This window comes from Humulus lupulus, chromosome 1, assembly GCF_963169125.1.
Source record: "Humulus lupulus chromosome 1, drHumLupu1.1, whole genome shotgun sequence".
NCBI classification, from domain to species: domain Eukaryota; kingdom Viridiplantae; phylum Streptophyta; class Magnoliopsida; order Rosales; family Cannabaceae; genus Humulus; species Humulus lupulus.
Genome location: NC_084793.1, coordinates 252,885,669 through 252,903,150, shown reverse-complemented (window position 1 = coordinate 252,903,150; position 17,482 = coordinate 252,885,669). Strand labels below are relative to the sequence as shown.

At 40.6% G+C, this 17,482-nt stretch overlaps 1 non-coding gene across 1 annotated transcript; it reads right to left on the bottom strand.

The window, feature by feature from the left end:
- Positions 1 to 12,040: 12,040 nt before the first annotated feature.
- On the bottom strand, positions 12,041 to 12,147 carry LOC133813623 (small nucleolar RNA R71). Its single transcript, XR_009884631.1, has one exon. It is a non-coding gene; the product is annotated as a small nucleolar RNA R71 (small nucleolar RNA).
- Positions 12,148 to 17,482: the final 5,335 nt, after the last annotated feature.

Sequence of the window (17,482 nt, the reverse complement as noted above, 5' to 3'; positions counted from 1 at the left end):
GCACAATATACTTTAGAGAAGTGTAGAAGAATGTGCTAAGGAAAAGTATCGACCAGTGAAAGTAGCATTTACCTCCTCGAGCGAAGGCCAGGTTATTCGTAGTTGTGTCTGGCGTGAGGAAGTACTCTCTATTGTACTGCCCCACGTTGGAAATGTGGGTAGTGTCACTCAGGAACGTTCGGCTAGTTTCCTGGTGACAGAGATGGAAGAAGCCCGTCCTGTATTGTTGAGGGTTGGACTTAAGGTCGAAGAGAAAGTTGACCTCATGAGGGGTGGGTTCTGTCCATTTTTTGAGTTTATAGAGGATATAGAGTGCGGCTAGCATTCTATATCTGTTTGGAGCAATTTGAAAGGGGGCGACACCGAAATAGTTGGCCACCCCCTGATAGAAAGGATGTAGAGGGAGGATAGCCCCCGCCTCTATGTGGTACCTGGACCAAGCGCTATAGACACCCCCCATCAGGTTAGCTCTTTGGTCAGCAGCAGGGATTGTGAGATTAACCCCTGTAAGAGGATACTTCCTGCGATAATTGGCAAGCATCCAGGGAGTCACTTGGCTGGTAGGGGAGAGATACCACTCGACATCAAGAAGGTTTTGATGCTGAGGGCGAGCCCTGACTTGAATACGAGGGTCTGGGGCGGCATTTTCTCGACCACTGGTCGAGGGAACCCTAGCCTGCGAATCAGGCTGGGCAGGAGAATTCAGATTGTTTTTTGGGTTTGGTCTTTTCTTGCCTAGAGACTTAGAACGGGCCATTTGAGGTGGTAATGGTTGAGGTCTAGAAGAAACTCTGGAAAATGGAATCTCGTGGACTCGGTCGGTTGGTCGTTCTTCGCCTTCGAGAAGCTGGGCAAGAAGATCGTCGTCAATGGGCCGCTCACCTCCCCACAAATCTGGCATTAAAATTTGCGAACAGAAGAATGGGGAGGTGAGGATGAAGAATTCTGAAAGTTTTTTAGAATAACGCTGGTCGAGTATAAAAGTTAAGCTTTTATACAGCAACATTCTAACAAAAAACTAAATTTTTCGCACGAACAATTTGAGAAACAGATCAAAAAGTGAAAGTAAAAAGTTGTTTGAAAAAGCTTTTTCAACTCCTTTTAGGGCGGGAAAAACTTGGTTTTTCAACTGGCATAAAAATCGAATTTTTACTTCGGTTTTACGTCCTAAAGTCATGATCTCAACTATCAAACTAACTCGTAACTCCTTAATGGCAGAGAAATATCATTCAATACAGTATCACCCATTAAACCCCCTCCTGACATACATCTCAACCCGGAAATGGATGAACTCAATAGTCAATCTACAGAAGCATGCACGACAGGAATATAAAGCATAAGAGTCCTGAAACTTACTAGGATAAAGATCATGGAGATTTGAGAAGATTTTCGGGTGTCGAAGAACTCACGGACTGAATCTTGAAATGTAAAGGACGGTCTCCAGAAGAAAACGGGGGCTCTGGTGTTAGGGTTTCTTGAAAGAGTAATGGCTTGCGTAAAAAGAAAAAGGAGACTTTGAAGAGACTATATATATTTTTGTCTGTGGCATTAAAATAGAGTAATCCTCTTTTTCGAAGCATGGGGAAGGGTGATAGCCGTCGAAAGGTTACTTGGGAACCGTAAAGTAGTGATTAGACAAGGGCAGGTTGCTTTTTCCAAGATTGCACGAATTGTTCTAACAGATCTGGTGGGGTAACCGAAGGGTCGTTTCCTCAAAATTTTATTTATTGCTCGTAATAAATAAACTTGGGGGGCAAATGTTATCCAAAAAACATGCACGGATGATGTGGCAAGTGATTTCTGTACACGTGGCTGACACCTGGCGGAATTCTGCTAGTGTATCGACCAGTAACATATTGCAAGCATAGGGGGTTAAGGTTTTCCTGTGACCAGTATGGTCGCGCATTCCGCGTATTCCAGGATAATTTTATAAAGATCTTAGTCAATCCCGAGATTGTCTCCGATGATTTCCTGAATATCCGATTATTTAGGAAAGAATATCTGTAACAAATGAGTGTAATCTTCCTTGAGCCTATAAATAGAGAAAGATAGCTCAAGGGAGATGACTTTTTGGCTTTCTAATTATCTGAGATTAGAGTTATCATATTCAATACATTGTTTTATTCTTCAGAGGTTTGTGAAACTCATTGAACCCTAGTTCTTTGATCACTCCTTTGAATCTTATATCAATAACAGTTCAAGTGGACGTAGGTTATTACTAGATTCTGGGGCCGAACCACTATAAATTCCTGTGTGTTTTATTGTTTTTGTCATCACATTCATTTCAACGTATTTGTCCACATCAAGCATATTTGACTCCGTGTCAGTTGGCCAAAATCAGGGTCAACACATTAATAATCAACTAAATTATTAAATAAAAGTTTAATTGTAATATAATATTACTAATTTCCTTATAAGGAAAAAAATAAAAATTGCATATGACATAATAATTTATTCTTGCATAACACATCATAATTTTATATTTGAAAAATAAGAAATCATAATTAACTACATTTTCTTTGGTAATTATAAATATTTATTTTTGCAAATATTATTGTCACATAATGATAATTAGGGAGACAAAGAGTCATGAAATTATGACTATCATTTCCATCTGTTATCCCCATTTCCTCCCTTCATTGGCAGCTCCGCACATTGAGTCCATAGGCCACCCTGAAGGGACTTAAGGCCCAGATCGGGCCCAATAGATGAGGAAGGAATGAGTCCCGACGACCCAAATATCAATAAAGCCCAAGCGTTATCCCTGAAAGAAAGTAGAGGTGCGATAAGGTTATTGTTTCCTCCAAGTCTAAAAATGGATCGAGACGACAACAAATGAACCTGGATCCTGGTAAACGAACCAGGGTCGTGGTAAACAAAGAGGGATGTTAGTAAATGAACCCGGACCAGGTGACCAGGTTCGGCGTGATAAGTTGTCCCTGATACTGACATTGCCCCAAGAAACACAGAGTTTTGTCCCCATAACTAACCTGCAGAAGAGGTTACATATGGAATGTATGTCATTATTTCAAGACTGTAATGCCACTATTCTGATGGATCCTGTCCCCTGAATCTCCTTAGAAGCCCACGCAAACCAGATTAAAGTTGAGTACTGTTGTCAGTCTTATAGCGTGGTTACGCTCAGGCCGGCCCAATGGGCCCTGATTAGTGCATTTTATTTATTAAAATCCTTTGTATTAAGCCTCCATCACTGAGCAAATAGTGTTTATACCTTTATTGGGCCCGGATTAATCCAGCCTAAACCCAAAGCACTCAACTGCCTATAAATATGAACAATTGTGCACTGGGGAAAGGGTCCGATTTTTCTCTTGTAAGCATACACTCTGCTCAAACTCAGAGAAAACTCCATTACTAAAGCTCCTTAAGCTCTAATACAACACACTCGTGGACTAAGGCTCTTTAACGCCCCAACCACGTAAAATCTCTTGTGTGATTATTCTAATCCTTTCTTTTTAAGCTCTCTTATCTTTTATAATTCTAGTTTCTGAAAAACTCGGTAAACACCCTTAATTTAAGATAATTATTAATGTTTTCTTAATTCTTTTGGTTGAAGATATGGAGTGACAGAAGCTGGATGAGTGCTATGAATTGTTGGTTACCAGTTATTATGAAGATGACGATGACGATGGTGCAGCTGATGAAGGCGGGGATGATGAGCACACCACTACCCATAGGTAGACATTTTTTCTTTATTTCTAGTTTATATTATTAGAACACAATGTATGTTTTAATCTACTACGCTACTTTAATATTTTTATGTTTAGTGGAGATAATTAACATTAATAGTTATAATTTAATTTTTAATTATTACAAATGAATTTTTATTAAATAAATTAATATAACTACTAAATGAATTAAAAATGAATAAAGAATTAATTCAATGAAAATTAAAATTATTAAATAAAAACTATTTAAATATTTTTATATTTTATTTTAATTTTAATTTATAAAAATAATTATATATTACTTTTCCCGGCGCAAAATTGTGTCGGCAAAAGACTTTATTGGTAAAAATGAATAGACTTTTTCCATTACAAACATAAACTTTTGTTGGCGCAAAATTGAACCGCCAAAAGTCTTACCCTTTGTCGGCGCAATTTTATGCCGCTAAAAAGTGTCACCTTTGCCAGCGCAAAATTGCACCGACAAAAGTGTTTGTCACAATTTCGTGCAAACTTTTTCCTCGGGGTGACTGTTATTTTGCCAGCGCATTTCATTTTGCACTGGCAAAAGTCTTATTACCAACAGAATTTTGTCGTCAGCATTTTCCATCGCATTGACAACTTTGTCCAGTGCAAAAACGCGCCGACAAAAGTGTTGTTTTTTGTAGTGAGATATGAAATATATCAAATTAGCATTTAACATCTCTAATACATTATATTATATTCTTATTAATTTTATAAGTATAAATAAGGTATTCTATATTATTAGTGTTTACTATCCTTAATACTTAATACATACTATATTTCATTTAGATTCATAAGTATAGTGTATTGACTTTTTTTTCAAATATTTTTATTTTAAATTTTATTAGAATAGGGTTACCCATGGGTACCCTATATCTATTAGGGTAATGCCCGTACCCTACACACACAAAAATATAGGGTAAGAGGGTAAGGTATGGGTAGAGATTTTTTATAGAGCAAGGTTGTCGAATAGTGTAAAACGCCATATTCTACTATCATTGGCATGTGAAATCTAATCGTTATTTATTTAGAAAAATGCCACAAGTGTTTACTGCCTTTTTTGCTATCAACCTTAAACGTGAGATTAAAGAAATAAAAAATAAGAACGCCAAGGTTTCTACGTGGTTCAAGCTATAAAAGAGCACTAGTCCACGAGTCTTTGGTATTAGGAGGATTGGAAGCTTGTTAGGGCAAGCTTTAATAGAGTTTTCTCAGGCAGCATTTATATTGCTCTAAGTACAAGTATTTAGTTCTCTAAAAATATTGAACTGAAACCTTTACAATGAGACTCCCAACCCTATTTATAGAGACTGGGGTCATTAATACTAATCATTCATAATTAATATACATTATTCTCGTTATTGGGGGATTAATACCAATTCAATGCATTGCCCTACATTGAATAGAGACCACGACCCAAGCGAAATCAGCAAGGCCCACTATAGAAAGGTACCTACTTTATGGGGAACATGCCCCAGGTACTGTCAGGGCATGTTGTACATATCTCCATGTCAGACGGCATAGTGGGAGTGCAAATTTTCGAGTCGTACAATCGACAACACTATGGACAGATCGCCTAAAAGGTTTTCAGGTGATCCTCTGACGCTGCGAACCCGCATTGGTTGACACCTGACTTATCTTCTAGATCCCGAGGACAAGGTCCTTGGCCTGTAAGATAACTAATGGTAAAAAAATCATGGATTGCCAACTAGTTCTCAGGGCATGGCCTCGGAGAGACGTCCATGCCCTACCTTTATCCGAGGGGTGTAATCTCTAACTGAGAGATCAACCCTACGAGGGCTGATCCTCGGGGCGTGGCCTCATCTGTAGAAGTATACGTCCTTGCCACATGTCCTACTCGAGTCCCCATGTGTCCTTGGGTGAAAATACGGAAAACATTTGCCCCCAAGTCTCTACTCGTCCTAAGACAGTGGAGACTTAAAACTGGGGAAAACGCGAATAGTCCTCGAATAGAAACGTTTGGACTTCTGGTGATGCCACTGTGAGTTCTCCTGCCATGTGCTGAATCCCCATTGCTAGGCCCATCAATCTGTGCAATTAATGAAGTGTCAAGTCTACAGCCCGAAACATCTTTTCTGTACCCTAGGTGTCCTTTCAGCTTATACTCGAGATTTATCTTTTCCAATGACAATGATCATGATTCGCGCCTTTCTGATCTTCGAGTACCTATATCCTATGTAATCCAACGGTCGAGGTGAACTTACTTCACCCCCAAGCACTGGACCTATATGTAACATCTCAAATTCCCTAATGTGGCTTAACGCCTTGATTAGGGGGCCAGGAGGGCAATAATTGGTTTATTGTGTCATTATTTTATTATATGCATGATTATGTAAGTTATATTATTATATGGCTGTATTTCCATGCATGTGGGCTCGTTTCTTATTAGAAGGTAATTTTCGTAATTTTGGCCCGTTGAGGGCATATTTGTATATGTGTGTGCAGATATGTGATATATGTGTGAGACAACATTATTATGTGGATATTTCTGGGTTACCCGGCACAAGGCGATCCTAGGAAGCAAGTTAGCGGTTTAGTCATAACGGGGTCAAATACCGGGCCCAGGCCGACCCTAGGGGTAATTTGGTACTTAGTACATTACCGGGATTGAGCGGGTAATGGGAAATTATTTGGTAATTATTTGAGGACATTGGGAGTAACAGGAATTGAGAGACGTTAATTATGATTAACGGGGTATGTGGCGAATGACAAAGCTGCCCTTGTGGGGCTTTGAGAGAGAAGGTGGCTAAAGGCATTTTAGTCATTTAAGGAAAAAATCTAGTGACTTAGTCACCTTTTCCTTTGGCTGAAGGAAGCAAAAACATAACAAAACACTCTTCTCTCTCTCGATCATTCTTCTTCCTTCTTGCTGGTTTGAACTTTTGAAGAGAATTAAAGAATCTTTGAGGCTAAACTTAAGGATTTAAAGCTTGAGGTTTAAGATTGAATCGCTACAGCTAAGAGGCTTCAATTCACAGCTGAGGTAAGGGATTACAAACTCTGTTTTTGGTTGAGTTCTGTTTTAGTTTTGGTGTTCTTGAGATTTTAGGCTCAAGGTCTTGAGTTTGAGTTTGTGATAGTGTTTTGAGTGTGTTAAAGCTTGGGTTTTGATGCTGGTAGTGTGTTGTCAATGTTTGGGGGATTTAGTTATGGCTTTGGGAAGGATTTGATATGGTTTTTGGTTGAGTTTGGCCTGAAGAAAAAACAGGGGTGTTGGGTTCGCAGGGGTGCGTCGCGGCCGTGTTCTTGGGCACCGCAGCCCGTGCAAACCCCAGGGCCTAAGTGGGGGCTCAAACGACTGGGGGGGGGGGGGGGGGGGGGCTTTCTTTCTGGGAAGTGCGTCGCGGCCTGCCTGGCCATTTTTGGCGCTATTAGGTTTTAATGACGGGATTTCAAACCTTAAGGCTCGGGATCGAATCTACTATCCGGTTTGATAGAATTCGAGGTCCCAAAGGCTAGGACTTGGTTCGGAAGCCTTTATTTGCTCGTTTTTAAAAGGATTCGATATTTGGTTATGACTAGGTTACCGCTAAGTGCTCAAGATTAGGATTGTGATCGAGGGTCGTTCTTAATTTATTTTACACTCAGGCCTGAGGTAAGAAAATTGCACCTATTATGTGATACACATGATCAGGGCTTGGCCCGAATGCTGAATGTAGTTTTAATTGGGAATTGGCCCCTATAAATGTGCATGATTATGATTATGCCTATGAATGATTGATTAAGGCATGTTGAATGCTTTGTATATGGATATTTGTTATATGATGAATGTATGTTAACATTATATACTTGGGAAAAATATTGACTTATTAGTCAAGGGCGGCAATAGTGCTGAGTGCTAGTCGTAAAGCATTGACTTATCAGTTGCGGGTGACAATAGTGTGCTAAGCACTAGTCGATATGATTAGATCTAATAAGGAGTACATCATATGCTTGTCCGACCCAATGGTCTTGGAAAACTAAAGTACCAGGAACACTGAGCCAGCTGCAAGGCTGGTTATACAGAGAATAGGGCAATGGGCCCTGGAGTGACTTATTAGTCCCAGATCCTAAGGCGTTGAGCCCTAGAGTGACTTATTAGTCATGCACTTGGGTAACGGGCCCCGATATGATTCAGTTAATCATTTATTTAGGGCACATGGTCCCATATGACACTGTAGTCATTTACATGAATGGTATGCATGCATGAGTAGGGTTATTATTGCTGGGCATGTTTATTATGATTTAGAAATATGTTAACCACTGCTTATGAGCATGTATAAGTTTTCTTGTTGGGCCTTGGCTCACAGGTGCTACGTGGTGCAGGTAAAGGGAAGAAAATCTCGACCATCCATGAGTTGGAGAGCTTAGGTGGCGATGTGTACATATGCGGCCACTTGACCCCTACGACCAAAGTTTCTCAGAGGAACTAGGGTTTAACCCTATTTTTGCTGCTTAGGTCGACGGATTGTAACTTTTGAGTTGTAATGACCATTTTGGAACTGTAAACAACTTTGTAAACGTTTATTATGGGATCACATGTATAGTTTAATGTTTTAATGAAATAACCATTCCTTTTGACCGAAATTTTTTAACCCTTGACCATTTATCACACTTAGATGCACGTTTAAGGCCTAATGACTCGTTTAGCGAGTTAAGCACTATTTAAAATACACAGTGTAACAGTCTTGGCTAACCAGAGTGTTGCACTATAAAAGGTCGAGGATCAACTTTTCAACGTTATTTTAGCCCAATTCAAATTTCTTGTGCTTTCAACTCTTCAGCCTCTCTCAGGCTCTCAACCTATTTTCTAACCTTGCATCCTCTCCAATTCCCTTGCCATTCTAGACGACTGGCATGAAGCTTCATACTTTTATGTAAATGGAAAGCAATTCTTCGAAGTTTGTACTGGATTCAGCACAATCTGACGCTACATTTCAAGTAAGTATCCTTGAACTATGACTTTCTGTTTTCATGCGTGTTTGAGAATTTAGGATGCATGCTTATGGGTTGTTTTCGAGTCTTTTAGAGGTTTTTTTTCCTTATTTTTAGTTGAAAATGGCCTAAATGGCTCATTTAGGTGTTCTGAAGTGTTTTGGGGCGTTTCTCGTCATTCTGGGCCTTCGACCGGAATCTGGAAAGCGATGTACATCATCTTCGATGGTGTTCATATTTTCCGGTGGCGTCTCTGGCGCCAGGTGCTTGACTCCAAGGACACCCCAAAGTCATTAGTCTCTCTTTCTTCCTTTTTCCCCGAGCAGTTGTCTTAGGGGTTCTCGTTTTGGCCTAACTTTCTTTGGGTCAAGGCGCTAACTGCTTGGTGTTTGTTTCAGATGTTCGAGGAGCTTCATTAGCTCCATCAACAAGGGTTCTACATCTTCAACAACAAAATCCTTCATATGTCTCGAGAAGTGGAACAACGCCTTAAGAAGGGGAAACAAGTGGCTGGCAGCAGCCAAGCTCTGGTAGTATGGGAGAGCTCATAACCAATGGAGACGAGACCTCTCTGAGCTGGTCTCTCAAAGGAGGAGGCCAATACGAGCCCAACACCTTTGGACTCACCCTACCTTGCCATAGGCTTCAAAGCGGTAGACCTCCCGAGAAAACTACAACATAAAGGCGCCTTGCAGCGGATCCTTGAGAACTACGGGATGGACGATAGCCAAATACTGGTGCACCTAGCTCGGGAGGACAAGAGGGCGCATGAGAGCATTCATCAGCTCAGGCTCTAGAGTGCCTCTCATCTCCAAGCAGGTGCAGCCCTGCCATTGCACCAGTACTATGTAGACTTTCTCAAATTTTTCGGCGTAGCTCTTTTCCAACTATCCCCGAATGGATATCGGGTACTGGCAGGGCTGTAAAAATTGTACAAGAGGCATAATTGGCATACTCTGTCCCCATCCGGAATATTTTACATCTATAGTTTTCGCCAATGCACAAAGAAGGGGGGAAAGGGGGATACTACACCGTAATGAAGCACACGGTCCCAGGGAGAGGCTACAAAGCCCTGTGCGGCAACTAGAATCACTCTCAGGCCTACAAGGACCAGTTCTTTTGGGCGGACGACTTCCCGACAAGGACAAACCCCACATTACTTTTGGACTTCGCTATAGTCGGTAAGTACTTCTGTCCTTGCGCAGATTAGTACGATAGTGTTTAGTTCGTGACTCATCCTTGTCTATGTCGTCTTAATCAGGTTTGTTTCATCGCACTCCCTTCGTTGAATCTTTCGACGAAAGACTTTGGGCAATGTTGAGTCTAGTTTTTATTATGTTTTGGTGATGTTTTTAGTAGTCTTTTATTTCGTTTTTCCTTCATTTAGCGCGGGTTTATGCTTTGTTTGTTTGTCTATTGTGAATGACAGGAAGAATTGAGCATGTGGAAGAAAATGCCAAAGAAAGGGAAGAAATAACTGAGTTTTCCATCATATTTTGATCAAGAATGGTTCTCATCACAATTTGGAAGTGTTGGTGAAATTTTGGGATGAAAACTTGAAGAATTGAGAGTTCCCTTAAGAGCCACGGCATGAGCAAAGTGGAGCTGCGGCTAGGTGGGAAACAGAAGCATTGTTTTTCAAAAAGTCTTCGGGCCGTGGCATGGCTAGATAGAGCCGCGGCATAGATGGGCACTCTGCCCAGAAAGCGACGATGCGGGCCGCGACATGGCTTTAGAGGGCCGCGGCATTGAGAGGATCTTTTGCCCAGGAATTATGACACGGGCCGCGGCATAGTGTATGGAGAGCCGCGGCCCGCCTCTTTAAAATCTGAAATCCTAGGTTTTAAATGAGGAAAAGGAGAAGAAAAACTGGGGTACGGATGAAGGGAGAAGTGCTGGTTTTGAAGGCTCAAGCTTAGAGTATTTTTACATGTTTTTCTTCCTGATGTTATCTTTAGTTTTTGTTATGATTAGTACTATGACTATGAACTAATTTTCTGTTTAGGATGTTCAATTGAATCACTTGAATCTCTGTTATGACCTAATGCAATTTTAATTTCTTTCTTCTTCAATCTTCTTCAATTCCATATGACCTGTTCTTATAGATTGATTATTGATTGGCCATCTTTAGTCAGAGATATATGTTATTAAGTCAAAATCTGAGAAGTGAGATTTAATTATGCTGTGGTTATATTGGACATAATTTTAATTTAGAACGAAAGTATCTGAATTAATTGTGTAACTGTTATTAAGTTGATTGAGATTAATGCTACCTTTGTGGTTCAATTTACCATAGAAATATAGGAAATTGTCACCTAGGTTGAGTTTATAATTCATAGTATGATTATAGGCTGCTGTATCAACTTGTTAATTAAATTAGGTAAAAATAAGAAGAATTCACACTTTGCATTAGGGAATAATAGGGAGGATAGTTGATGAGATTGAATATCCTAATTGTTTCTCAGTGATTAAATTAAGAGTTTTTCCATTAGTTGTTATTTTATTTAATTTTCAATTATTATTTCTGCAATTTGTAGTTTCTTTTGCTGTATTTATAAAAATCAAAAATTTCAATTCATCAAATAGAACAAGAAATTAATTGACTGGTAATTGGTAAATCAGTCCTTGAGGACGATATTTGGTTTTACCATTTTATTACGAGTTTGCGACTGTGTGCACTTGCATAGCAAAATTATCGCAACAAGTTTTTAGCGCCGTTGCCGGGGACTGAAAATAATTATCAATATCAGTCTAATTAATTTTTATTCTAATTTGATTTTAATTTCTCTTGTTTCTAATCTGTTTAGTTGCTTAATTTATCTATCTCAGGTGAATTTTGGTATATGCGTGGCAGAAAAGGAAATGACACACTTGTTCCTCTGAATCCTGAGATTGAAAAGTCTTGCAATCAAATCAGAAAGAACAAGAGAGAGGCCCAGAAATCTGTGAAGATGGCACAGAATGAAAGGGATGACAGGAATGTTCAAACTCCTGGAGTTGTACGAGGGGTTCAGGCTCAGACCAATGCTGAGAGGAGCCTGCGAGATTATGTGCTACCCACTCTGACGGGAGTACAAAATAGTATACGCCCACCAACTGTAGAGGCCAACAACTTTGAAATAAAGCCCGCTATTCTACAAATGGCGTAGTCTTCTGTGCAATTCAATGGGTTACCCTCTGAAGATCCTCACACCCATTTGTCCAATTTTCTGGAGTTATGTGGGACCTTCAGATATAATGGAGTGAGTGATGACGCAATCAAGCTCAGGCTTTTCCCATTTTCTCTAAGGGACAGAGCAAAATTTTGGCTGAACTCTCTGCAGCCAAACTCTATTGTCACCTGGCAAGATCTAGCTCAGAAATTTTTGTCCAAATTCTTCCCTCCGTCCAAAGCTGCTAAATTGAGGGGAGAGATAAATAACTTTTGCCAGAATGACGGAGAGTCATTATATGAGGCGTGGGAACGATTTAAGGTACTCCTGAGAAGATGTCCTCATCATGGCATTGAACAGTGGATGCTAGTACAGAACTTCTACAATGGCTTATGTCCGACAACCAGAACCATTATTGATGCTGCAGCGGGTGGCACTTTTATGAGCAAGAGCGCAACTGGTGCTTATGAGCTGTTGGAGGACATGGCTACAAACAACCATCAGTGGTCTGAGGAAAGATCATCAGGAGTTAGGAAGGTAGCTGGGGTGCATGAGATGGATGCAATCACTGCTTTAACAGCGCAAGTAGCCTCTTTGACCAAGCAGTTGCAACAGAGCAGTGTATCTGTTAATGCGGTTCAGATGGCAGTGAGGTGTGAAATGTGTGGTGGTGCTCATTCTGTCGATCAGTGCCCTATCTGTATGAATAACACCCCAATGGATCATGCTCAAGTTCAAGCGGTGGGAAACTTTCAAAGGCCGCTCAATAATCCATTCTCCAACAATTACAATCCTGGGTGGCGAAATCATCCCAATTTTTCGTGGAAGAATAATCAAGGCCAACAACCTCAGTTTCAGGGAAAATTTCAGAATAACATGCCTCAGCCACCTATGAATCAAGCTTTGTCATCACAACAGCCTAGGCCTCAACAATCAATGCCTCAACCTGAGAGACCTAATGAACTTCAAGCTGCTTTGTTGACTCTTACTAATACTCAGACTCAATTTATGACTGAGACCAGATCCTCTATTCGAAACCTTGAGACACAGGTTGGGCAGTTGGCCAATATGCTCAATAACAGACCCCAGGGAAACTTTCCTAGTAACACTGAAGTCAACCCCAAGGAGCAAGTTCAGGCAATTACTCTGAGGAATGAGAAGCAAACTGAGCATCCTAGACCTCCACAAACAGTGGTTCAGAATAAAGAGATGGGTGAACAGTCTGGTTCAGAAAGGGTTACTGAAGACCATCAACAGTTAGAACAGAGTCCGCCAGTTGTTATTGAACAGCCAGTTAGAGTTCCATACCCTCAGAGGCTTAGAAAGACTACACTTGATAAACAGTTTTCTAAGTTTCTTGAGGTGTTTAAAAAGCTGCACATAAACATTCCTTTTGCTGAGGCCTTGGAGCAGATGCCTAGTTATGTTAAGTTCATGAAGGAGATTTTGTCAAAGAAAAGGAGAATGAAGGATTATGAGACTGTAGCACTCACTGAAGAGTGCAGCGCGATTTTACAAAGGAAGTTACCCCAAAAGCTGAGAGATCCGGGGAGTTTCACCATACCTTGCACCATTGGCAAGTTTGAATGCAAGCACGCCTTATGTGATCTGGGGGCAAGTATCAATCTAATGCCCTTATCTGTGTTTAAAAGACTTGGTTTGGGGGAGGAAAAACCAACAACTGTCACTTTACAGCTCGCAGACCGATCGTTAACACATCCACGAGGTATTATTGAGGATGTTCTTGTGAAGGTGGATAAGTTCATATTTCCTGCTGACTTTATTGTTCTGGACATGGAGGAGGACACAGATGTCCCCATTATTCTTGGTAGGCCATTCCTAGCCACAGGCCAAGCTCTTATTGATGTTAAAAAAGGAGAGCTTAAGCTAAGAGTTCAAGGAGATGAGGTAGTCTTTAATGTCTTCAAGTCTATGAAGTATCCGGTGGCTAGTGATAGCTGCTTTTGTGTGGATGTGATAGAAAAGGCAGTCTCCAAGAGAAGGATGAGCAGTGATGCCTTAGAGGCAGTATTATTAGGTGATGAGGGAGATGATGATGATGATGCTGAGATCAGAGAATGTGTAAACTGGATCAACTCTTTCTTACCATATTGGAAAAAGTTCCAAGAATTAGCGGATGCGACTGATAAACCGCTAACCTCCATTCAGCAGCCACCACCGTTGGAATTAAAGGTCCTCCCAGATCAATTGCAATATGCTTATTTGGGAGAGAATGAAACTTTACCGGTCATTGTGTCAGCTGACCTGTCAAAGATAGAATTGGAGAAACTGTTGAGGGTTTTAAGGGAGCATAAATTGGCCATTGGATGGACCTTGGCAGATATTAGAGGAATAAGCCCAACGACAGTGATGCATAAAATCTTATTGGAGGAGAATAGCAAGCCATCCATAGAGGCCCAGAGAAGACTCAATCCAGCCATGAAGGATGTAGTACTTGAGCAAATTCTTAAATGGTTGGATGTTGGGGTGATCTACCCAATTTCTGATAGTGCATGGGTGAGCCCTGTGCAAGTAGTGCCTAAAAAGGGTGGAATGACTGTAGTGAAAAATGAGAACAATGAACTCATTCCAACAAGAACTGTAACGGGGTGGCGGATTTGTATAGACTATCGCAAGCTTAATAAGGCCACAAGGAAGGATCATTTTCCTTTGCCTTTCCTTGATCAGATGCTCGATAGATTGGCGGGCCATAGCTACTACTGTTTCTTGGATGGGTATTCTGGGTATCATCAGATCGCTATTGCACCAGAGGATCAAGAGAAAACAACCTTCACATGTCCTTATGGCACATTTGCTTTCAGGAGAATGCCATTTGGACTATGCAATGCCCCTGCAACATTTCAACGGTGCATGATGGCCATATTTTCAGACATGGTAGACCGGTGTATTGAGATTTTCATGGATGATTTCTCTATTTTTGGTTCATCATTCGACCTCTGTTTGGGTCACTTGGAGAATGTGCTGCGTCGTTGTGAGATGGCTAATCTGGTGTTGAATTAGGAGAAATGCCATTTTATGGTGAAAGAGGGGATTGTTCTTGGCCATAAAATTTCAAGTGAGGGAATTGAGGTAGATAGAGCAAAAATTTCTACCATTGAAAAGCTGCCTCCTCCAGTTTCAATCAAAGGTGTTCGAATTTTTCTTGGTCACGCTGGGTTCTATCGGAGATTCATCAAAGATTTCTCAAAGGTGTCCAAGCCTCTCTCGAATCTGCTTATGAATGGAGTTGTCTTTGATTTTAATGATGAATGTTTGAGGGCGTTCAATTTCTTGAAAGAAAAGCTTATTTCTGCTCCAATTGTGATAGCTCCCAATTGGGAATTGCCTTTTGAGTTGATGTGTGATGCCAGTGATTACGCAGTGGGGGCAGTTCTGGGACAGCGGATTGACAAGGTATTCAGGTCTATTTACTATGCTAGTCGGACTCTAAATGATGCTCAGCTGAATTATGCCACTACAGAAAAAGAGTTGCTAGCCATTGTGTTTGCTTGTGATAAATTCAGACCATATCTGATTGGTAACAAGGTGATTGTCTACACTGATCACTCTGCCATAAAATACTTGATGTCAAAGAAAGATGCCAAGCCCCGCCTGATTAGATGGATTCTGTTGCTTCAAGAATTTGACATGGAGATTCGTGACAAGAAGGGCAGCGAGAATGTGGTAGCTGATCATCTCTCTAGACTTGAGGTGGAGGAGACTGAAAATAAGAAAGCAGTGCAAATCAATGATCACTTTCCTGATGAGCAGTTGTTTAGGGTAAGTGAGACTTTAGCTATCCCTTGGTTCGCAGACATAGTGAACTTCTTGGTTGCAAAAATTGTGCCTCCTGAAATGTCAAAGCAGCAATTAAAGAAATTCTTTTCTGAGGTGAAACACTACTATTGGGAGGAACCTATTCTCTATAGGCACTGTGTTGATCAGATTATCAGAAGGTGTGTTCCTGAAGAAGAGATGCAGTCCATTCTTAATCACTGTCATACTCAACAATGCGGAGGGCATTTTGGAGCATCAAGAACAGCGGCTAAGGTATTACAAAGTGGTTTCTATTGGCCTTCATTATTCAAGGATGCCAATGTTTTTGTCAAGGCTTGTGATAGATGTCAGAGAACTAGCAATATCTCGAGGAGAAACGAATGCCTCTACAAGGGATTCTTGAAGTGGAACTGTTTGATGTTTGGGGCATCGATTTCATGGGGCCTTTTCCACCGTCTTACAACAATGAATATATTCTATTGGCAGTGGATTATGTATCCAAATGGGTGGAGGCTGCAGCAACTAGAGCCAATGACAGTAAAACTGTGCTTAATTTTCTGCATAAACATATTTTTACTAGATTTGGCACTCCCCAAGCTCTGATTAGTGATGAAGGGAAACACTTTGTGAATAAGCAACTAGATGCATTGCTGGCTCGTTATGGAGTTTATCACCGAAAATCTTTGCCTTACCATCCTCAATCAAATGGGCAAGCTGAAGTTTCAAATAGAGAAATCAAGAGTATCCTTGAGAAAACCGTTGACAGTTCGAGGAAAAATTGGTCGAAAAAGTTAGATGATGCGATTTGGGCATACAGAACTGCATTTAAAACACCAATAGGAATGTCTCCTTACAGGTTGGTGTTTGGTAAAGCATGTCATCTACCAGTTGAATTGGAGCATAGGGCATTCTGGGCTATGAAAAAGCTGAATTTCGATTGGAGTGCCGCTAGTGAACGAAGGCTATTGCAACTGAATGAACTTGACGAGTTCAAAAATGAGGCTTATGAGAATGCCAAGATTTATAAAGAAAGAACAAAGGCTTGGCATGACAAGAACTTAATCAGAAAAGAGTTTCAACCAGGGCAGCAGGTACTTCTTTTCAATTCACGACTGCGGCTGTTTCCTGGCAAATTGAAGTCAAGATGGTCAGGGCCATTCACTGTAGTTCAAGTTTTTCCATATGGTTCTGTAGAAGTTCAGGGCCACTCAGGTGATTCCTTTAAAGTCAATGGTCAGAGATTGAAGCCCTACTTGGGTGGTAGTTTTGATCAAGCGAAGTCTATCCTCCTTCTGAAGCCTCTCTGAAGAGGGGTTCAGCGTCCGGCTAAATGACGTTAACGACAGCGCTTGTAGGAGGCACCCTATGTTTTACTTGCTATGTATTTTACTTTTGTATATGTAAACAATGGATATTTGGTTTATTTTTGGACTCTTAGAATCGTGAAAAACGTGAAAAATAAAAAAAATTTAAAAAGATTCAAAAAATCAAAAAAATAGGAAATCCTTAAGGGCCGCAGCATAGCCATATGATGCCGCGGCATAGGGGGTTCCAGAGGCCCACGGATTTTGCAGTATAGGGGCGGGCCGCGGCATGGATAAGGAGGGCCGCGGCATTGAACCCCAGTTTCACTACAAGAAAAAACAGTATTCATAACACTTAAAAACTGCTATCTTGGACTATTGATAGCACTTCTGAAAATGCTAACATAGCCCCTGTTATTAAAAGTCCAGTCTTTTCTATAACAGTTTTTGAATGTTATGTTCGGTGTTATCTTAAACTATTCAATAACACATTTTTAGATGCTATAATATTGAAATAATAACATTTAGATAGAGTTTTTGGTTATAAATTTGAAATTTAATCTTGTACTTTTTTCATAACACTTTTCAACTGTTACATTTGATTATT